This window comes from Bufo bufo, chromosome 2, assembly GCF_905171765.1.
Source record: "Bufo bufo chromosome 2, aBufBuf1.1, whole genome shotgun sequence".
Lineage (NCBI taxonomy): Eukaryota > Metazoa > Chordata > Amphibia > Anura > Bufonidae > Bufo > Bufo bufo.
In genome coordinates, this window is record NC_053390.1 from 321805783 (window position 1) to 321829806 (window position 24024).

General features: G+C 42.4%; 1 protein-coding gene across 1 annotated transcript in view; it reads left to right on the plus strand.

The window, feature by feature from the left end:
• The first annotated feature begins 471 nt into the window (after nt 1-471).
• LOC120991495 (protein FAM240B-like) overlaps nt 472-24024 on the plus strand; it is a 97946-nt gene continuing 74393 nt past the window's right edge. Inside the window, exon 1 of the mRNA XM_040420302.1 lies at nt 472-519. The gene's annotated coding sequence lies outside the window, so the exon portion shown is untranslated. The remainder of the gene's footprint in view (nt 520-24024) is intronic.

A 24024-nucleotide genomic window follows, 5' to 3' on the forward strand; every position in this document is an offset into this window, starting at 1 on the left:
GTGGACAAGATGGTTTGTTGTGTGATAATGAAGAATGTATCTCTAGATTAACAGTTCTAAGGAACAACATATTTTCCCATGTCAAGTCCCTGTAATACAATAGCCTAGTGTGATTGGACAACATTCCAGGCTTTCTTCTTTTGTGGGATCACATTCCAAAAGATTTCATGCCGTATACAAAATGGAGTAAAAAATTGCTGCTATGTTTTTAGGAGGACTTCTTGGCTTATGCTAAGTGCTGTTAAACTTGTCTCATTAAGGCATACTAGATCTATGTTTACACAGTGCATGCTTTCTGGAAAACACAAAAGTCTTTGCAATAGGATAGTGATTGAAGTAACCCTAACGGACATGGAATAAAGAGATCATGCAGGTATTTGCTATGTGATTCCAAGTGCTGCCATTGATATCTCTGTATATAACTTCCAATAGGTCCAACAAACCGAACCTATTCCAAAGGCAGAAGAGGAAAATAAAGGGAACACTTTGTAGCTGCTCAGGTGACCCTTCATTTCAAAGGTAAGAAAAGCCCTTGCAAAGTTGTAAAGGCTAATGTTAAATTAATATGTGCAGCTAATTATGGAAAATAAAATCTCAAAAATTCATACAGGAATATTTAGATTAATCTGTCTTCTACTGAATGTAGAAGTTGAATAAGTAATTATTCAGGAGCCTGAAGGTGTTATGAAGTGTAGCACACTGAAATATATGTAACATGTTTATTAATGAGACCAGATTTGGAAGGTGATTTCTGTATGGATACATATGAAACTATAAAGTTGTACCCTTCATTTTGATTGTTTTATGTTTGATATTTTTTACGTTTATATCTATGAAAACTAACTGACACTGCCATAGCTTTACCTTAGTAGATGTAAATTAGTGAAAATTTGAGAATTTGTGTGTCTGACTACACTTCCAATATCGCTCTGCTGTGTTTATGTTTTAATCAAAAATTGTAATTAGCTTCAGTGCTTAAAGCATATTTCTTTGAACAAAATCAATTGCCGGAGAGCTTGGTTTTGATTTTATGCATACAGAAAGTGAGAATTCATCAAGAAAATATTGAGCACTTAGTATTGGATTAGCGACTCAGTGCTCCGCTCTTCTGTGACTTTGGGTGATAATGAAACTTTCCACAGGACATGATGACATGCTAATATTTTGTCAGATACTAAAAGCCGATGTCTTGTAAATGATGGTTTCTTTTTTTCCATACCGTCAATAGATGTTAGCAGCAAATTAAAAAAAGAAAAAAAAACTATTTTAAATGCTACCATAATTTAGGGTCTTTTCCTTTGTTCATGTCATCATTTACATGTATCCTATGATTTTACAATTACAGTAAATGCAGGAGCAGTTCTAGAATGAAGAAATAATGATAATATTGGCAATCTAACTATGTCATAAAAAACTAATAGTAAAAAAGCCTCCTGCAACCATAAATCAGGCATGCAGATCTTGTATAAAGCATATAAAATGTATTTGGGTAATGATTCACTGTCATGAAAACATAATCTTAGAATAGTGAATGCAGTAGAAAACAGGAGGTCTATCCAGTCTTCACTTTTATGTCAAGGCTCCCTCCATACAACCTATGGACTTTAGTAGAGAGAGCCAAGTAGCTACATACTCTGCTCTCTATTAAATCTACACAATGATATTCAGGCTGCTGATCACTTCACCGTGCATAATTGGGGTTAGATAAGTGAAATCCTGAAGGTAGGACCCCAGACACCTGAGGCTGGGTACATCATAAATGTCTACAGGCTAGAGAGGAATTTATCAAGCCCAACACTTCATAAAACTTGCAAAATAGGGCTTTTAGATTTTTTTACATTCCTGTTCTGAAAACTCTGTGAAAAAGTGGGTGTGATTAGCTATGCCAATACGTTTCACTCCAGAGTTATGACTGAGACTTTATTAAAAAGTCATTATAAAAAAAGTCCTACTGCCACTTCAGCAGGGAGATGACATAAACAAAAATTGGAGTAGCATTTCCAGACAAGTGATAAGTTTAAAGGGATTGTGAATGAATGTTTTTTTTTTTTCCCAAACCCACCCATTCTTGCACAACCCCTTTAAAGATTCAGAGAATTTAACAAACAATGTGCACCCTTTGATAAATTTGGTGCAAAGTACAGCAATGCAGACTTAAAGAAAACTGACATCAAACATTTTGCAAATTATATAATTTTGGACAATATATGATCTATGGCTACTATCACCACAATGACTTTTGCAAGTGATCCTGGGAAAAGTTAGATTTTTTTTCATGTCCAGTTTTTTTGGTTTATGAAAGATAAGCAACACCAGGAGTACACTGTATGGACAAAAGTATCAAGAAACCTACACATTACACCTACAGGAGCTTTTATGATAACCCATTATAAATTAACAGGCCTTAATATAGATTGGTTCCCCACTTTGCAGCTAAAAGAGCTTACACTCTTCTGGGAAGGCTTCCTAGAAGATTTTTGAGTGTTTCTGTGAAATTTGTTTGTCCACCCATCCAGGAGAGCCTTTGTGAGATCAGACACTGATGTTGAATGAGAGGGTCAATCTCACAGTCTCCATTCTGGTTCATCCCAAAGGTGTTTGATGGGTTTAAGGTCAGGGCTCTGTGTGGCCCAGTCATGTACTTTCAAGTCACCAAACCGTTTGTTTATGAACCTTGCTGTGTGCACTTGAGTCATGCTGGAATAGAGAAAGGGCCTTCCCCAAATTGTTCCCTCAAAGTTGGAAGCATACAATTGTCCCAAATGTCTTGATTAAGATTTTCCTTCACTGGAACTGAAGGATCAAGACCAACCCCTGAAAAACAAACCCACAGCATTATACCTCTTTTGCCAAACTTTACAGTTGGCACAATGTAGGTAATGCTCTACTGCCAAATAGAGATGTCGCGAACATAAACTTTTCCGTTCGCGAACGGCAAACGCGAGCTTCCGCGAATGTTCGCGACCGGGCGAACCGCCATAGACTTCAATAGACAGGCGAATTTTAAAACCCACAGGGACTCTTTCTGGCCACAATAGTGATGGAAAAGTTGTTTCAAGGGGACAAACACCTGGACTGTGGCATGCCGGAGGGGGATCCATGGCAAAACTCCCATGGAAAATTACGTAGTTGACGCAGAGTGTGGTAAGTTGAATTCGCAATGCGATTAATATAACCTGTATTAATCGCATTACGATTACAACTTAGATCTGAGTTCCTAATGGTTGTATTGCTAGAATTGATGAATATAACGAATATAGCACTATATTCTCAATCTTCGTTATATTCTAGCAATACAACCATTAGGAACCCAGTTCTAAGTTGAATTCGCAATGCGATTAATATAACTTGTATTAATCACATTGCGATTACAACTTAGATCTGAGTTCCTAATGGTTGTATTGCTAGAATTGACGAATATAATGAATATAGCACTATATTCTCAATCTTCGTTATATTCTAGCAATACAACCATTAGGAACCCAGCTCTAAGTTGAATTCGCAATGCGATTAATATAACCTGTATTAATCGCATTGCGATTACAACCTAGTCAAATTTGTGACACTGCAGCTTCCGAATGAATCTAAGATGGATGCTGTCCTTGATTTTTGATAGGAGGTGGGAGTGTCTGGGAGGGAGGGTATGCTGATTGGCTGGAATGTGTCTGCTGACTGTGAGGTACATGGTCAAAGTTTGCTCAATGATGATGTATAGGGAGAGGACCGAACATCGCATATGTTCGCCCGCCGCGGCGAACGCGAACAAGCGATGTTCGCCGGGAACTGTTCGCCGGCGAATAGTTCGGGACATCTCTCCTGCCAAACCCAGACTTGTCCATCAGACTGCCGATAAAGAAGTGATTTGTCACTCCACAGAACACGCTTCATTGCTTCAGAGTCCAGTGGTGGTGTGCTTTATATCACTCCATCCAACACTTGGCATTATGTTTGGTGATGTAAGGCTTGCATGCAGCTGTTCGGCAATGGAAACCAAGGCCATGAAGCTCCCATTGCACTTATTATGTTGAAGTTAATGCCTGAGGAGGCGTTTAGAAGTCTGCAGTTACTGAGTCAGCGTAGTGTTGGTGACTTTTATGCACTATGCCACTTAACACTTAGGACCCTGCTTTTTAACTTTATGTGGTTTGCCACTTCATGGCTGAGTTGCTGCAGTTCTTAAATGCTTGCACTTTGAAATAATACTAGTCTCAAATGATCGTGGAATATTTAGGAGGAACGAAATGTAATGAACTGACTTGCAGTGGAGGTATCATATTATAGTATTACGCTTAAATTCAGTAAGCTGATTTGAACGACCCATTCCTTAAAAAATAATGTTTGTAGAGGCAGACTGTATGGCTAGATGCTGGATTTTTACACACCTATGGCAATGGGACTGAATAAAACACCTCAATTCAATGATTAAGAGATGTGTCCCATTACATTTATCCATATAGTGTATCTTGCATTTGCTCACGTTCATTACAATTAAATTGCTGACTTTTCCAATAAATGTGCAACCATGTTATTGGAGAAATCTGAGATTGTGGTTGTCTTTCAAAAGCCCATCTGACTGACAATTACTTTTTCATGTATATATACTGTATATATATATATATATATATATATATATATATATACACACAGTAGATATAAAAAGTCTACACACCTCTTAAAATGTCAGGTTTCTGTGAAGTAAAAAAATGAGACAAAGATAAATCATTTTAGAACTTTTTCCACCTTTAATGTGACCTATAAACTGTACCACTCAATTGAAAAACAAACTGAAATCTTTTAGGTGGAGGGAAGAAAACTAAAAAAACTTAAATAATGTGGTTGCATAAGTTTGCACACCCTCTTATAACTGGGGATGTAGCTGTGCTCAGAATTAAGCAATCACATCATACACCTGCCATCATTTAAAGTGCCTCTGAGTAACCCCAAATAAAGTTCAGCTGCTCTAGTTGGTCTTTCTTAAAATGTTCTTAGTCGCATCCCACAGCAAAAGCCATGGTCCACAGAGAGCTTCCAAAGCATCAGAGGGATCTCATTGTTAAAAGGTATCAGTCAGGAGAAGGGTACAAAAGAATTTCCAAGGCATTAGATATACCAGGCATCCTCAAACTCCGGCCCTCCAGCTGTTGTAAAACTGCAACTCCCACAATGCACTGCTGTAGGCTGATACCTGTAGGCTGTTCGGGCATGCTGGGAGTTGTAGTTTTGCAACAGCTGGAGGGCCGCAGTTTGAGGATGCCTGAGATATACCATGGAACACAGTGAAGTCATCATCAAGTGGAGAAAATATGGCACAACAGTGACATTACCAAGAACTGGACATGCCTCCAAAATTGATGAAAAGACGAGAAGAAAACTGGTATGTGAGGCTACCAAGTGGCCTACAGCAACATTAAAGGAGCTGCAGGAATATCTGGCAAGTACTGGCTGCGTGGTACATGTGACAACAATCTCCCGTATTCTTTTTTTATTTATTTTTTTATTTATATTTTCACAGTTTATAATTTATGGTCAGGTAAGAAAGAGATTATCTCAGTTATATAAAGAACATATACAAAATCAGAAAACTCCGAAAATCCATATTACATATATCAAGAATACAACAACATTTTACCCCAAGTACCCACCCCCCACCCTTTGGAGAAAGAGAGAGAAAAAAAACAAAAACAAAAAAAACGCACATATCTGGCCCTAGTTCAACAATTTTTTCCATATTTTATACATTTTTTCTGCTCTCTAACTATATCTCTCAGAGACCCGTTCCAATTTAATCAAATTAGCGACTGATTCTTGCCACTGTCCCACTGTAGAAGGATTTCGATTTACCCATTTCCGGAGTATGAGAAGTCTGGCTTGAAATAATACTTTACCTAAAACCAATCGTATCTCTTTATTTAGTTTAAGATGTTCTGTAGCCCCTAATAATACAGACTACTGGGTCTTCAAAAACTTGAAAACCCAGAAATACCGATACAATCTCTGCAATTTCTTTCCAATACCTAAAGAGTTTGGGGCATCTCCACAACCAATGTATGAGATCCACCTTCTCTCCCCTACATTTTGGGCACTTATCAGAGGTTCTCACACCCATTCTTTTTAACGCCCAAGGAGATCGATGCAGCCTATGAACTTTAAAAAACGGAGATATTTTATGTGAACCCCTTTCCGACACCATAGTATAGCTTTTAAGAGCATCATTCAATTTTTCTTCCGTAAAAGACAGAAGCTCTTTTTCCCATTTTCCTCTAGCAAGTATTGTAATCCGTATTTTTTTTCTTCCTTCCATCAAAATCCCATATCTTTTTGCCGTTGTTCTTCTTTTTTCTCCTCCATTAGTAAATTTATGTATTCTGATTGTTCCCTTCTATATTTATCTAAGTTCACCGATGTCCGCATAGCATTTTTAAGCTGAAAATATTTATAGATATCCTTTTGGGGGATCCCAAACTCCCTTATCAAGGTGCCGAAATCCTTCAGTTTATCTTCCTCAAGTACTTGACCTAGATATTTCATCCCCTTTTTATCCCAGTCTATATAGGACCTAATCTTTTGCAATTCCTTTAAATTAATATTTTTTTAAATAGGAGTATAATGCAAATAACCTTTAATATCTAATATTTTTTTTAACTTCCACCCATATATATTCCATTAAATTCAATATACGATTTTCTGTGGTATTTTTCCCCAGTGTTCCTGACTCCAAAACCTCTAAGTGATTTGTTTCCCCTCTCCAACCCATTTTCAATAATTCTTCCCTACCCACTAAACCATTTAAACTTCCCTTTATCTGACTATATTGTGTTATCAAATAATAAAAAAAACTGTTAGGGACTGCTAATCTCCACCCTCTCTTACTGGAAGCTGAAGAACTTCTCTCTTTAACCTAGGGATGGCACCTTTCCAAATAAAATCCCCCATTAAACTATCTAATAACCTAAAAAAAAAAAATCGCCAATCTCATTGGGGCATTCTGTAAAACATGCAGTATTTTTGGGAGAAAAATCATTTTTATTAAATTCACCCGACCCTGAATTAATAACGGTAACCTTTTCCAAATATGTGTTTTAGTTTTAAGTTCTTTTATTAGGGGGAGTACATTTAACTTTTCATAATCTTCTACATTTCTAGAAATTTGTATACCTAAATATTTAAAACTCTCGTGTTTCTCAAGCACATGCACCCTTGAGCCATTCTGTGGTTGCCCATTCCCTAATAACATCATATGGGATTTCCCCCAATTAATGTTTAAACCAGAAAAAAAAAAACTTCTATCTATTATATCTATTACTCTATTGAACTCATCCCCAGTGTTGTGCATAAATAATAAAATATCATCGGCATACATAGATAATTTTTCTTTTCCTTCCCCATATTAAAAAACCTTCAAACTCCTTATCATTTCTTATTTTAGATGCCAAGGGTTCTATTGCGATAGCAAATAGTAATAGGGAGAGAGGGCATCCCTGCCTGGTGCCCCTATAAAGGGAAAAAGGCAGGGACAAGCTCCCATCCACCATCACCCTAGACCTCGGGTTGGAATATATAAGTTGAATCCATCTTATAAATCCCTCCCCTATACCAACCCTTTGTAAAACTGCTGATAAATACTCCCACTCGATACAATCAAATGCCTTTTGAGCATCTAATGAGAGTATAGCTTTGTCGCCAGTTTCTATTTTATTAGCTTCAATATTGAGGTACAGCCTTCTTATATTTGAGTATATCGTTCTTCCGGGTATAAAACCTGTCTGATCTTCATGAACTATACCTTTAATCACCTTAGAAAGCCTACCTGCCAAAACCTTTGCCAAAATTTTATCGTCCGTATTTAACAGAGATATTGGTCTATATGAACCAGGGTTCTTTACCCTGTTTTGGAATTAATGTAATAATTGTCTGGTAAGTCACCTATTTTTTGGGCCTCACACAGTGTCGCTCTTAATTCTGGTATTAACAACTGCGCAAAGGTCTTATATATTTCAAAAGGGAGTCCAGCATACCCTGGTGTTTTTGCGGGTTTCACCGTGCCTAAAACCTCTTCTATTTCTAAAATAGATATTTCTTTTTCCAGGTATTCCTTTTGGACCCTAGATATCTCTCTCAGGCAAATCTGATCAAAATATTGATCCAGATCTTTTTTTGTATATTGTACCCTAGACTTATAAAGTTCCTGAAAATAATCCACAAAAACTTTTTAAATTCCTTCAGGTGAACTGACTATTACATCCCTATTATCTCTAATCGCCCCTATCCATGATTTCCCTTTTTGGTTTTTTACTATACCTGCTAAAACTTTCCCAACCTTTTCTCCCTCTGAGGCTAACTGAAACCCTTGGAAGAACAATTCTTTTCTAGTTCTCTCTATCTGATAGCTTTTCATATTCCTCCTCCCATTTTTTCTTGTTATTTCCAGTAGGATTCATTATACATGCTAATCTTGCTTCTTCTAAAAAGAAATTCCTCTAAATTCCATTTTTCTTTAGTAATTTTTTTCCAATAATTCACCTTTTTAAACAGAAGTCCTCTTAGATATGCCTTGGCAGTATCCCAGACTATCAATTTATTAGCAGAGTTATTATTCTCCTGGAAAAAATTTTTTTATTCCACCAATATACTTTCTATATCTGGGATTAATGATAACCAATGAGGATTGAACTTAAACATTGGCAAATTTTGTTTTCTGTTCAAGTCCAATTCCATTACCACAGCACTATGATCGGATAAGGCCATAGGCAAGTACTTTATCTTAATCCTATTTTGGGACATTAAGTGTTTATTTCCCAAAACCATGTCTATTCTTGACCATGTTTGATGTGATTTAGAATAACAAGAATACATGGTTTCTTCCGGGTTCAGATAGCGCCAAACATCAGCCCAGTTAAACTCCAAGGCCAGTTTAAACAAATCTACATTTTGTATTCTTCCCCCTCTGCCAGACCTTCTATCCCTGAGTGGATCCATTACAGCATTATAATCTCCTATCGCAATCATTATACATTCTTGTCTATTCAACATAAATCTATGCAACTCATACAACACATCTGGCTTATATTGTGGTGGAATATATATATTTGCGATTACCATTTTAACCCTTTCTATGTTACATTGTAAGAAGAGGTACCTACCACAGTCGTCCGCCTCATATGCAACACACTCAAATGTAATCTTATTATGTATCAAAATTGAGACCCCTCTAGAATAAGTAGTATATACCGAATGGTACCCTTCCACTACCCATCTCTTCTCCAACCACCTTAACGAATCTTTAACTAAGTGTGTCTCTTGGAGGCAAACGATGGCTGGCAAAATCCTTTTCATCCACTCAAGGATAGCGTATCTCTTTACTCTCTCTCACAAACCTCTCACATTTAACGAAAGAATCTTAATCATCTAGCAGAGAGGGAAGATAAAGAAAAAAAAAAAAAAACACAACCCCTCTCTCTTCTCCAAGATACCACCCTCCGCACCCCCCCTCACTTCTGAATAGCTCCCCCCTCTGCTGGTCAGCAGTCGAGGCAGCTCCATTACTTAGCATAATGGCTCCCTGTTCCCCCTCCTACCCCACCCCCTCAAAAACCCATCCTATCCGCCCATTTGTTAACTTCTATAGGAGTCTGGAAGAATTCAATCCTTCCTTTATTATCCTTCCACCCTTAACTTTGCAGGAAAGAGCAAACTATATTTCAGGCCTGCATTCCTTAGTCTCTTTTTTACAATTATAAACTCCTTCCTGCGTGCGTCAGTATCTTCTGAGTAATCTGGAAACAGTCTTATCTTTACACCCTGTATCTGGTATTTTTCAGAGGTTCTAGCGTCAGACAATATTGTATCTCGATCCTTGGAAAGTAAACATTTCACCAACATGTGTCTAGGGTAATCCCCAGGAACCCTCTTATTTATGGGAACCCTATGTGCTCTTTCAATAGCGAACAGGGGAGAAAGGGTACCCCCCTTACAGTTCTCCTTTATCCATCGCTCAATAAATTCTATACAATTATCCCCTTCTTCCCCTTCTGGAATCCCTACACATCTTATATTTGTTCTTCGTGATCTATCTTCTTGATTTATTAATTTTTGTTCCATTTTATTATTTATCTGTTTTAGAGATACAACCTCCTTCTCTAATTTTTCGACAGAATGCTCCAGAGACGGGATCCTTTTTTCCATCTCATGTAATCGCTGTCTTATTTTCTCCAACTCATCGCGTATTACGCTAAAGTCAGTTTGAACAGCCCCAATCTGTGTCAAATATATCTTTCATCATTTTTGCAACCATCTCTGCAACTATCACAGGGGCTCCTTGTTCTCTCGTAATACCCGCAGTCCCATTTTCCTGTGTCAAAATATGTGTCTCAATATCTATACTTTTTTCTTTCTGTCCAATCTCCAACTTCCATCCCCTCTCGTACCTCACGTCTACGGTTATATCACGGCTTCCCTACTGTGAGAGGAATCCCACTGTCCAGGAAAAAACACCCGTTCTTCTCCTCTGAACCGTCTCTCACTGGCAAAGGCCTCCCTCTAAAAACTCGGCTCTCACCCAGACTTCAAACAGCACCAAGACGTCTTCACAGGCGTTTGCCCTCTCCACACACCAGACCAGAACCCCGGCTCCCAACCTCACATCAGCTCATAGGGACAACAGCAGCGCCGCTCCTCACACAGAGGAATCTCACCCCCCAAGGCATCGAAATGTCGACATCCAACGTCCAGCAGCGGCAGGCCAGCAGACAAGCAGGGGAGGAAGAGAGGCGGTCAAGATCCAGATGTCTAAGGTATCGGTGTCAGCAGGCACAGAATACACATCGTGGTAGCGGCAGGCAGACGGGCTGGTGAGCGAGCAGGGGGAGGAGGGGCGGAGCCTAGCGTCTGTCGTCAGACGCTCACATGCTCACGTCCGCTGTCTCCTGCTCATGAGACTTTAGTTACGCCCCTGGCCATGTCTGGGCTATGGGGTAGAGTGGCAAGACGAAAGCCTTTTCTTACGAAAAAAAACATCCAAGCCAGGCTACATTTTGAAAAAACACATCTGAAGTCTCCCAAAAGCATGTGGGAAAAGGTGCTATGGTCTGATGAAACCAAGGTTGAACTTTTTGGCCATAATTCCAAAAGATATGTTTGGCCCAAAAACAACACTGCACATCACCAAAAGAACACCATATCCACAGTGAAGCATGGTGGTGGCAGCATCATGCTTTGGGGCTGTTTTTTATTCAGCTGGAACTGGGGCCTTAGTTAATCTAGAGGGAATTATGAACAGTTCCAAATAACAGTCAATATTGGCACAAAACCTTCAGGCTTCTGCTAGAAAGCTTAACATGAAGAGGAACTTCATCTTTCAGCATGACAATGACCCAAAGCATACATCCAAATCAACAAAAGAATGGCTTCACCAGAAGAAGATTTGGAATGGCCCAGCCAGAGCCCAGACCTGAATCCGATTGAAAATCTGTGGGGTGATCTGAAGATGGCTGTGCACAGGAGATGCCCTCGCAATCTGACAGATTTGGAGTGTTTTTGCAAAGAAGAGTGGGAAAATCTTGCCAAGTCAAAATGTTTCTAAGAGGTACTTATAAACATGTCCTTTTTAAAGAAGAACTGTCATCTCTCCTGGTATGTATATTTTAGTAAATATTAATATCCCTCATGAAATTAATTCTGGAGCATCTTTTTTAGAACTCTGTATGGTGCCATAATACTAATTTGAAAGCATCCCAAAAAATTGCAAAAGTGCACATGCATGTGTCATTTCAACTAATAAATACAAGTATAATCTTCACTGAATATACAAAAAGGTAAAAATGCAAACTAGTTTAAAAATGATTAAAAAAACACAAAGCAATTAAACAAACATGTCTTAGACGCATTATAAGGTCACAAGAACGCCTACTTGATACGAAAATTTCAAGGCCTAGACCAAGGCCTGAATGCATCACCAAGACATAATACACAATGAAAAATAGTACAGATATAGCAAAATTTTATAGAGCAGGAGGAGCTGAGCAGATTGATATATCGTTTTATGGGTAAAGATTTGGTAGCATTACCAGTGTATATACATAGATCGCCATCAGACTTTTTCTATGGCTTTTGAGACCTGATATTACGGTGTGACATGATATCACACTCAGGTTGAGAGCTGCTACATCTTTAATACAACAAATGATGGTGGAAAGGTATATAAAGAACTAATATTAAGGTGGAACATGCAAGAATAGATTTAGATTGCCTATTAGAAAGAAGCAGTTTAAAGCACAAAAGAGACTATGATCAATGTGGGTATGAAAGCTCTACAAGTATTGCCTTTATACCTGGTTTCATCAAGGCTTCCTCTGTTATTCTGCCTGGAAATGAATCAATAAATTGACAAATAGGTGTTGCCAGCTGTGTGTATAAACTCAGACATTGTCCAATCAGTGCTGACAATGCCCCGTTGTCAATGCATTCAGAAATATTCAGGAGAAATAACACAGAAATGATTAGGCAAATCAACTATCTACTAATACAGGCATTACGTTTTATTCTGTATGATTGCAAATTGGACAGGTTTTTTTGCTTCATTTTTGTTCCGAAGATGTGATTTAGACTATTGCTTTGCTTTTTTTTTTTTTTTTTTTATATATATAGGTAAAGCTAATATCTTTATAACTCAGCAATCTGCGGAAGCTCTTGCCTGACTTGCCTCCACTAATGCTGTACATTAGTGAGAAATAAAACAACACAGGTCAGGTATCGAAGCAAATCTGTTGTAGAGAGTCTCTGTATGGTGCTTTACAGTCCAACGCTCTGATATTTGCATCAGGGGAAAACATTCTCTCATTCCTGTGACAATCCATTAGCTCATTACTTAATTGTCTATGGAAAGATAAAGTAATGTCAGTCTCCATTCTACAAGGTCACAACTTTTGGCAATATCATACAAGGCAGCACTATGACCACTGTAATCTTTTATGCTTCTGTAGTTATCAATTTCGAGGAGTTGAAATAAAATTGATGAAACCGATTTAGTTGTTTGTATAGAGATGTAATGAAGGAAAACCTTTCCATTTATCTGCAGGAAGAGGCCTTTAAATAGGTTCTAGTGTAACATATGGCTGGTAATGAGGTGACTCTTAATTAATTCATGACCGCTTTCTCGGTACACCTTTAGATTTACAGTGCATCAATGTTTTTCAGTATAACATTTTACAGTCAATTTACTTTAATCATGTCAGTCTTTACTGTAATGGGTGGAAAGCCCTACTGCCGCTGCAATATTTATTGGTTGATCTGAGCATATGATCCAGTCCCTGGGTGTGCAGTGATGTATTTTACCCACGAATGCACCAAGGATAACATCAGTTTGACTAATGATGGACTGTACACAGCCCTGCTCGTGTTCCTAAGAGAAATCACAATGTCATAACTAGAGCAAAAACGTATAACTTTCAGTAACAATTTCTAAAGATTAATGGAGAAGAGCATTAGAGAACTTGTGTAAGAAGCTTGTCATAGGTTTACTAAGTTTCTCATATACTTTGGGCAGCACCTGAGTGACGACCTTGTCGGCTACCTTCAAGGGGAGAGCGTTTAAAACACAGTGAGATTTTTTTTTAGATTACCCTTTATTGCTGCTGAGTGAAGAAATCACCTGGAGCTGAAGGTGAGAGACTAGCTAGCTCTAAAGAGCTCACCCAATTCCAATGTGGTACTGTAATAAGATGCTACTATTGCAACAATTCCGTTTGTGAAATTTCTTCCAACTGTGAGTATCAGTATTACAAAGTGGAAGCATTTAGGAACCCTGGCAACTTAGCTATGAAGTGGCAGACCACATAAAATCACAGAGTTCGGTCACTGAACTCTGTGGTGTATAGTTCACCAACAATTTGCTAACTCAATAACTGCAGACTTCCAAGCCTCCTCTAGCATGAACATCAGCACAAAAACTCCATCACCACTACTGGACTCTGGAGCAGTGGAAACATGTTCTATGGAATTACAGATGTAGCAGCGCTAGCGATCACAGGGGCATCGCGTGAGCGCATAGCGGTATCGTGTTTCCTTAAGTAGTAGATCGCGTTAAAAGAATTGCTAGAAAAATCAAGGGTGTAATGTGATTTTACCACCAGCAGATGGAGCATGGAGCTACAGTATAGTAGGACAGGCAATAAACACTTGCAGCATTCTGATAGATGATCCTAGAGTTGTATCTACTGCTCCTCCCAGCATCCCTCTATCTCTGACCCACTCATTCTGGCACCGCTCCTCTCAGCATCTCTCCACATCTGCCCACTCCACCCGCCATCCCTCCATATCTGCCTGCTCTCCTGGTACCGCTCCTCCCTTTATCTCTCCATTTATGATCCTCCCCTCCTGGCACCACTCCTCTTGGCATCCCTCCATCTCTGCCTGCTCCTCCACACCTTTTCTACATGACCATTTCTGCATGATCCTCCTGGCACAGATCTTCCCCATATCCATCAGTCTCTGCTCTGCTCTTCGTGGTACGGTATATCTCCGCATCCCTCCATCTCTGCCCGCTCCTCCACATGCCTACCTCTCTGCCCAATCCTCATCATCCCTCCATCTCTGCCCGATCCTCCTGGCACAGATCTTCCCCACATCCATCAATCTCTGCCCAGCTCTTCCTGGTAGCATTCATCCCGGCATCCCTCCATCTCTGCCCGCTCCTCCACTTCCCTCCATCTCTGCCCACTCTATTACCTGTCTGGTCTGGCAGAGTCAATCTGCTCTAGATAAAGCAATGCTACAAGAGTAGCAGAGTAGAGTTAGTTCAACTATGCAATAATTTACATACACAGTAAGGTTAAAGATACAAAACCAAATGTGTATAAATAATTAAATAGGCGATTATAATGGTGGTTCAGCAGATAATCAGATGAAGCAGTAAGTAAAAGGAAGGCTGAATGAAATACCTCAACTAACTCAGCTCGGCTACACTTGCATACTTGTTATCAACAGCACTGTAGGATTTAGCAAAACCAAGCAGGCAATTTATTAATTACTTGTTATAATTTATCAATTATTATTTTAAGTATTTTTTGTTTATTAGCAATTATCATCTAATCACAAATACATCTAATAAATCTCCCCACATCCCTTCATCTCTGCCCGATCTTCCCGGCACAGATCTTGCCCATATCCATCAATCTCTGCCCTGATCTTCCTGGTACTGCTCCTCCACACATCCTTCAATTATGCAGTGACAATAAGAACAGCTTGTTTCACCCTTTAACACTGACAGCAGTGTGTGTGGATTGAGTCAAGGAGATCCCATATGTACAGTATTAATTAGAACAGAATTCCTGCATAGACAATCATTACACTCCATATGTAGGGATGAGCGAACCCGAACTGTATAGTTCGGGTTCGTACCGAATTTTGGGGTGTCCGTGACACGGACCCGAACCCGAACATTTTCGTAAAAGTCCGGGTTCGGGTTCGGTGTTCGGCGCTTTCTTGGCGCTTTTTGAAAGGCTGCAAAGCAGCCAATCAACAAGCATCATACTACTTGCCCCAAGAGGCCATCACAGCCTTGCCTACTATTGGCATGGCTGTGATTGGCCAGTGCACCATGTGACCCAGCCTCTATTTAAGCTGGAGTCACGTAGCGCCGCACGTCACTCTGCTATGATCAGTATAGGGAGAGGTTGCAGCTGCGACGTTAGGGCGAGATTAGGCAGATTAACTCCTCCAAAAGACTTCATTCTGTGATCGATCTGCAGCTGTGGATCATTGAAGTGCTAATATTGACTTACTCACTTTTTTGAGGCTGCCCAGAGCGTTTTTAGATCACTTTTTTTTCTGGGGTGATCGGCAGCCATTTTGTGACTTGTGGTGCGCCAGCACGAGCTATCACCAAGTGTATTTAACCATCGATAGTGTGGTTATTTTGTGCTATATCCTACAACAGCTGCAGGCTGAGCCTGTGTCACCGAAGTGCATTTAACCATCAACAGTCTGGTTATTTTTTGGCCATATACTACATCAGCTGCAGGCTGAGCCTGTTTCACCCAAGTGCATTTAACCATCAACAGTCTGATTATTTTTTGGCCATATACTACATCAGCTGCAGGCTGAGCCTGTGTCACCGAAGTGCATTTAACCATCAACAGTCTGGTTATTTTTTGGCCATATATTACATCAGGGGCAAGTTGAGCCTGTCACCAAGCGCCTAAAAAATAGACCTGACATTTCTATTCAACCAAATCTGCACAGTTTTAGCTGGTCAAGTTATTTGTAGTGACCGTCAAAGCAGACTTTTTGTTCTGGGTTGAAAAAGCATTCCCAAATTTGCCATTCTGAAAATAACTAGTTTGTGGTATTTCAGGCCTACTTGAAATCTATCCCAAAAAGAAAATCTTACATTGAAGTTATTGATAGTATCATTCAGAAAAACCTAAGACACACGCTAGCGTGCTGATAGAAGTGTCATTCTGTGATTAAACCTATAACTGTCACACAGCGCAAAAAAAAACAGGTCTCACATCTCTATTCAACCAAATCTGCACAGTTTTAGCTGGTCAAGTTATTTGTAGTGACCGTCAAAGCAGACTTTTTGTTCTGGGTTAAAAAAGCATTCCCAAATTTGCCATTCTGAAAATAACTAGTTTGTGGTATTTCAGGCCTACTTGAAATCTATCCCAAAAAGAAAATCTTACATTGAAGTTATTGATAGTATCATTCAGAAAAACCTAAGACACACGCTAGCGTGCTGATAGAAGTGTCATTCTGTGATTAAACCTATAACTGTCACACAGCGCAAAAAAAAACAGGTCTCACATCTCTATTCTACCAAATCGGCACAGTTTTAGCTGGTCAAGTTATTTGTAGTGACCGTCAAAGCAGACTTTTTGTTCTGGGTTAAAAAAGCATTCCCAAATTTGCCATTCTGAAAATAACTAGTTTGTGGTATTTCAGGCCTACTTGAAATCTATCCCAAAAAGAAAATCTTACATTGAAGTTATTGATAGTATCATTCAGAAAAACCTAAGACACACGCTAGCGTGCTGATAGAAGTGTCATTCTGTGATTAAACCTATAACTGTCACACAGCGCAAAAAAAAACAGGTCTCACATCTCTATTCAACCAAATCTGCACAGTTTTAGCTGGTCAAGTTATTTGTAGTGACCGTCAAAGCAGACTTTTTGTTCTGGGTTGAAAAAGCATTCCCAAATTTGCCATTCTGAAAATTGTGGTGAACGGGAACAATGAGGAAAACATCTAATAAGGGACGCGGACGTGGACGTGGACATGGTCGTGGTGGTGTTAGTGGACCCTCTGGTGCTGGGAGAGGACGTGGCCGTTCTGCCACAGCCACACGTCCTAGTGAACTACCTCAGGTCCCAGTAGCCAGCAGAATTTACAGCGATATTTGGTGGGGCCCAATGCCGTTCTAAGGATTGTAAGGCCTGAGCAGGTACAGGCATTAGTCAATTGGGTGGCCGACAGTGGATCCAGCACGTTCACATTATCTCCCACCCAGTCTTCTGCAGAAAGCGCACAGATGGCGCATTAAAACCAAGCCCATCAGTCTGTCACATCACCCCCATGCATATCAGGGAAACTGTCTGAGCCTCAAGTTATGCAGCAGTCTCTTATGCTGTTTGAAGACTCTGCTGCCAGGGTTTCCCAAGGGCATCCACCTAGCCCTTCCCCAGGGGTGGAAGAGATAGAATGCACTAACGCACAACCACTTATTTTTCCTGATGATGAGGACATGGGAATACCACCTCAGCACGTCTCTGATGATGACGAAACACAGGTGCCAACTGCTGCGTCTTTCTGCAGTGTGCAGACTGAACAGGAGGTCAGGGATCAAGACTGGGTGGAAGACGATGCAGGGGACGATGAGGTCCTAGACCCCACATGGAATGAAGGTCGTGCCACTGACTTTCACAGTTCGGAGGAAGAGGCAGTGGTGAGACCGAGCCAACAGCGTAGCAAAAGAGGGAGCAGTGGGAAAAATCAGAACACCCGCCGCCAAGAGACTCCGCCTGCTACTGACCATCTGGGACCGAGCACCCCAAAGGCAGCTTCAAGGAGTTCCCTGGCATGGCACTTCTTCAAACAATGTGCTGACGACAAGACCCGAGTGGTTTGCACGCTGTGCCATCAGAGCCTGAAGCGAGGCATTAACGTTCTGAACCTTAGCACAACCTGCATGACCAGGCACCTGCATGCAAAGCATGAACTGCAGTGGAGTAAACACCTTAAAAACAAGGAAGTCACTCAGGCTCCCCCTGCTACCTCTTCTGCTGCTGCCGCCTCGGCCTCTTCTGCTGCTGCTGCCGCCACCTCGGCCTCTTCCTCTGCCTCTGAAGGAACGTTGGCACCTGCCGCTCAGCAAACATGGGATGTACCACCAACACCACCACCTGCGTCACCAAGCATCTCAACCATGTCACACGGCAGCGTTCAGCTCTCCATCTCACAAACATTTGAGAGAAAGCGTAAATTTTCACCTAGCCACCCTCGATCCCTGGCCCTGAATGCCAGCATTTCTAAACTACTGGCCTATGAAATGCTGTCATTTAGGCTGGTGGACACACACAGCTTCAAACAGCTCATGTCACTTGCTGTCCCACAGTATGTTGTTCCCAGCCGCCACTACTTCTCTAAGAGAGCCGTGCCTTCCCTGCACAAACAAGTGTCCGATAAAATCAAGTGTGCACTGCGCAACGCCATCTGTGGCAAGGTCCACCTAACCACAGATACGTGGACCAGTAAGCACGGCCAGGGACGCTATATCTCCCTAACTGCACACTGGGTAAATGTAGTGGCGGCTGGGCCCCAGGCGGAGAGCTATTTGGCGCACGTCCTTCCGCCGCCAAGGATCGCAGGGCAACATTCTTTGCTTCCTGTCTCCTCCTCCTCCTACTCAGCTTCCTCCTCCTCTTCTTCCACCTGCTCATCCAGTCAGCCACACACCTTCACCACCAACTTCAGCACAGCACGGGGTAAACGTCAGCAGGCCATTCTGAAACTCATATGTTTGGGGGACAGGCCCCACACCGCACAGGAGTTGTGGCGGGGTATAGAACAACAGACCGACGAGTGGTTGCTGCCGGTGAGCCTCAAGCCCGGCCTGGTGGTGTGCGATAATGGGCGAAATCTCGTTGCAGCTCTGGGACTAGCCGGTTTGACGCACATCCCTTGCCTGGCGCATGTGCTGAATTTGGTGGTGCAGAAGTTCATTCGCAACTACCCCGACATGTCAGAGCTGCTGCATAAAGTGCGGGCCGTCTGTTCACGCTTCCGGCGTTCACACCCTGCCGCTGCTCGCCTGTCTGCGCTACAGCGTAACTTCGGCCTTCCCGCTCACCGCCTCATATGCAAAGTGCCCACCAGGTGGAACTCCACCTTGCATATGCTGGACAGACTGTGCGAGCAGCAGCAGGCCATAGTGGAGTTTCAGCTGCAGCACGCACGGGTCAGTCGCACTGCGGATCAGACCCACTTCACCACCAATGACTGGGCCTCCATGCGAGACCTGTGTGCCCTGTTGCGCTGTTTCGAGTACTCCACCAACATGGCCAGTGGCGATGACGCCGTTATCAGCGTTATCACTTCTATGTCTCCTTGAGAAAACACTTAGGGCGATGATGGAAGAGGAGGTGGCCCAGGAGGAAGAGGAGGAAGAGGGGTCATTTTTAGCACTTTCAGGCCAGTCTCTTCAAAGTGACTCAGAGGGAGGTTTTTTGCAACACCAGAGGCCAGGTACAAATGTGGCCAGACAGGGCCCACTACTGGAGGACGAGGAGGACGAGGATGAGGAGGAGGTGGAGGAGGATGAGGATGAAGCATGTTCACAGCGGGGTGGCACCCAAAGCAGCTCGGGCCCATCACTGGTGCGTGGCTGGGGGGAAACACAGGACGATGACGATACGCCTCCCACAGAGGACAGCTTGTCCTTACCTCTGGGCAGCCTGGCACACATGAGCGACTACATGCTGCAGTGCCTGGCCAACGACAGCAGAGTTGCCCACATTTTAACGTGTGCAAACTACTGGGTTGCCACCCTGCTGGATCCCCGGTACAAAGACAATGTGCCCACCTTACTTCCTACACTGGAGAGTGATAGGAAGATGGGCGAGTACAAGCGCACGTTGGTAGACGCGCTACTGAGAGCATTCCCAAATGTCACAGGGGAACCAGTGGAAGCCCAAGGCGAAGGCAGAGGAGGAGCAAGAGGTCGCCAATGCAGCTGTGTCACGGCCAGCTCCTCTGAGGGCAGGGTTAGCATGGCAGAGATGTGGAAAAGTTTTGTCACCACGCCACAGCTAACTGCACCACCTCCTGATACGGAACGTGTTAGCAGGAGGCAACATTTCACTAACATGGTGGAACAGTACCTGTGCACACCCCTCCACGTACTGACTGATGGTTCGGCCCCATTCAACTTCTGGGTCTCCAAATTGTCCACGTGGCCAGAGCTAGCCTTTTATGCCTTGGAGGTGCTGGCCTGCCCGGCGGCCAGCGTTTTGTCTGAACGTGTATTCAGCACGGCAGGGGGCGTCATTACAGACAATGTCTACAAGCTGACGTTCATAAAAATGAACCAGGCATGGATCCCACAGGACCTGTCCATCCCTTGTGCAGATTAGATATTAACTACCTCCCCTTAACAATATATTATTCTACTCCAGGGCACTTCCTCATTCAATACTATTTTTAATTTCATTTTACCATTATATTGTGGGGCAACCCAAAGTTGAATGAACCTCTCCTCTGTCTGGTTGCCGGGGCCTAAATGTGTGACAGTGGTCTGTTCCAGTGGTGGGTGACGTGAAGCCTGATTCTCTGCTATGACATGAATACAGATTCTGCGCTGACATAAGGCCAGATTCTCTGTTACGGGACCTCTCTCCTCTGCCTGGGTGCCTGGGCCTAAATGTGTGACAGTGGCCTGTTCCAGTGGTGGCTGACGTGAAGCCTGATTCTCTGCTATGACATGAAGACAGATTCTGCGCTGACATAAGGCCAGATTCTCTGTTACAGGACCGCTCTCCTCTGTCTGGGTGCCGGGGCCTAAATGTGTGACAGTGGCCTGTTCCAGTGGTGGGTGACGTGATGCCTGATTCTCTGCTATGACATGAATACAGATTCTGCGCTGACATAAGGCCAGATTCTCTGTTACGGGACCTCTCTCCTCTGTCTGGGTGCCGGGGCCTAAATATGTGACAGTGGCTTGTTCCAGTGGTGGGTGACGTGAAGCCTGATTCTCTGCTATGACATGAAGACAGATTCTGTGCTGACATAAGGCCAGATTCTCTGTTACGGGACCTCTCTCCTCTGCCTGGGTGCCTGGGCCTAAATGTGTGACAGTGGCCTGTTCCAGTGGTGGGTGACGTGAAGCCTGATTCTCTGCTATGACATGAATACAGATTCTGCGCTGACATAAGGCCAGATTCTCTGTTACGGGACCTCTCTCCTCTGTCTGGGTGCCGGGGCCTAAATATGTGACAGTGGCTTGTTCCAGTGGTGGGTGACGTGAAGCCTGATTCTCTGCTATGACATGAAGACAGATTCTGTGCTGACATAAGGCCAGATTCTCTGTTACGGGACCTCTCTCCTCTGCCTGGGTGCCTGGGCCTAAATGTGTGACAGTGGCCTGTTCCAGTGGTGGGTGACGTGAAGCCTGATTCTCTGCTATGACATGAAGACAGATTCTGTGTTGACATAAGGACAGATTCTCTGTTACGGGACCTCTCTCCTCTGACTGGGTGCCTGGGCCTAAATGTGTGACAGTGGCCTGTTCCAGTGGTGGGTGACGTGAAGCCTGATTCTCTGCTATGACATGAAGACAGAATCTGTGCTGACATCAGGCCAGATTCTCTGTTACGGGACCTCTCTCCTCTGCCTGGGTGCCTGGGCCTAAATGTGTGACAGTGGCCTGTTCCAGTGGGGGGTGACATGAAGCCGGATTCTCTGCTATGACATGAAGACAGATTCTGTGCTGACATCAAGCCAGATTCTCTGTTACGGGACCTCTCTCCTCTGCCTGGGTGCCTGGGCCTAAATGTGTGACAGTGGCCTGTTCCAGTGGTGGGTGACGTGAAGCTTGATTCTCTGCTATGACATGAAGACAGATTCTGCGCTGACATAAGGCCAGATTCTCTGTTACGGGACCGCTCTCCTCTGTCTGGGTGCCGGGGCCTAAATGTGTGACAGTGGCCTGTTCCAGTGGTGGGTGACGTGAAGCCTGATTCTCTGCTATGACATGAAGACAGATTCTGTGCTGACATGAAGCCAGATTCTCTGCTATGGCATGAAGAGACTGATTCTCTGCTGACGTGAAACCAGATTCTCTGCTATGGGACCTCTGTCCAATTGATATTGGGTCATTTTTTTTTTTTTTTTTTTAATTCATTTCCCTATCCACATTTGTTTGCAGGGGATTTACCTACATGTTGCTGCCTTTTGCAGCCCTCTAGCTCTTTCCTGGGCTGTTTTACAGCCTTTTTAGTGCCGAAAAGTTCGGGTCCCCATTGACTTCAATGGGGTTCGGGTTCGGGACGAAGTTCGGATCGGGTTCGGATCCCGAACCCGAACATTTCCGGGAAGTTCGGCCGAACTTCTCGAACCCGAACATCCAGGTGTTCGCTCAACTCTATCCATATGCAAATTAAAATCTACACATTTTTATCTTTATTTCCTTTATATTTTTTTAGATATATTTTTTGTATCCTTGGACAGAAATATGTTACATAGCTGTAGTGATGTATAAAAAGGCCAGCCCCGAGCTAGAGAGAAGAAGAGGAGCTCGTCTACTATTTGTATCTTCCTCTCAAAACATTACCAATCTAGGTGGTCTTCTTTTCACTGCACCCTTCCCCACATGCATGAGGAAGGAGCCAGTATGTTAATTATCTCCCATACATCAGCCCTTTCTTAACCCTTCTCTGTTTTTCTTAATTTATTCATTTTTTCTTATTATTTATCAATTATTATTTTAATTACACAGATCTTCCCCACATCCTTCCATCTCTGTCTGTGAGATCCTGTCATCTGCATCTGCCACTAACACATGCATTGAACTTGCTGGTGTGAAAGAGCCATTATGTAGATTGGGCATATATTGTCACATAGATTGTTTGGCTGTCAGCCTCGCCACCTGATGATGATGATGCCCCTCTTCACACGGCTCCCACATGTGATCGGCTACATCATCATCCACTAATGTCTGTTTGTCACTTATTTCACTCTAACCAGTCTCATGGCCATGAGGCAGGAACCAGTATATTAATTATCTCCCATACATCAGCCCTTTCTTAACCCTTCTCTGTTTTTCTATGTGTGTTGTGCAAGGACAGTAAACCTAAGCTCACTATTCCCTGCCTGGTCGGGCAGAGTAAATCTGCTCTAGATAACACAATGCTATCTTTGCAACGAATCCGAATTTCCTTTTGCTTCGTTGTAACAAATTTTTTTTTCCTAAAATGGCGGATACACGTGTTACAAAGTGAAAGTAAAAAGCCGGGCTAGGAGATATGGCGCACAATACCGTGCAGCTAGCCATGCCCTGTGATGTCACAGCCCTATAAAAAGCCTAATTCACCTGTTCTCTGCCATTTTACAGGAAACTGAGCATAGGGAAAGATGTTTCAAATGCTAGGGACAGAGTTTAAGAAAGTGTTAATTGTAGAATATTGGAGAGGGACAGTGCAGGGACAGTATAGGGAGATCGTAGGGAGAGTTATTAGACACTGTAGAGAGAGCATAGGGAAAATACAGGGAAAATGCAGGATCTGTGTAATCACCCTGTGCATGTTGTTCCACTGCTGTGCCTTTCATACCTAATCTGTTCTGTTACACATTGACTGACTGTGCATCAGACTTAGTCTCAACAATCAGTCTAATACACTGCCTGTCCAAAAAAACTGTTGCCACCAAAAAAAAGGTCACACACTCTAATATTTAGTTGGACCGCCTCTAGCTTTGATTACAGCACACATTTGCTTGTTTCAATAAGCTTCTGCAATATCACAAGATTTATTTCCATC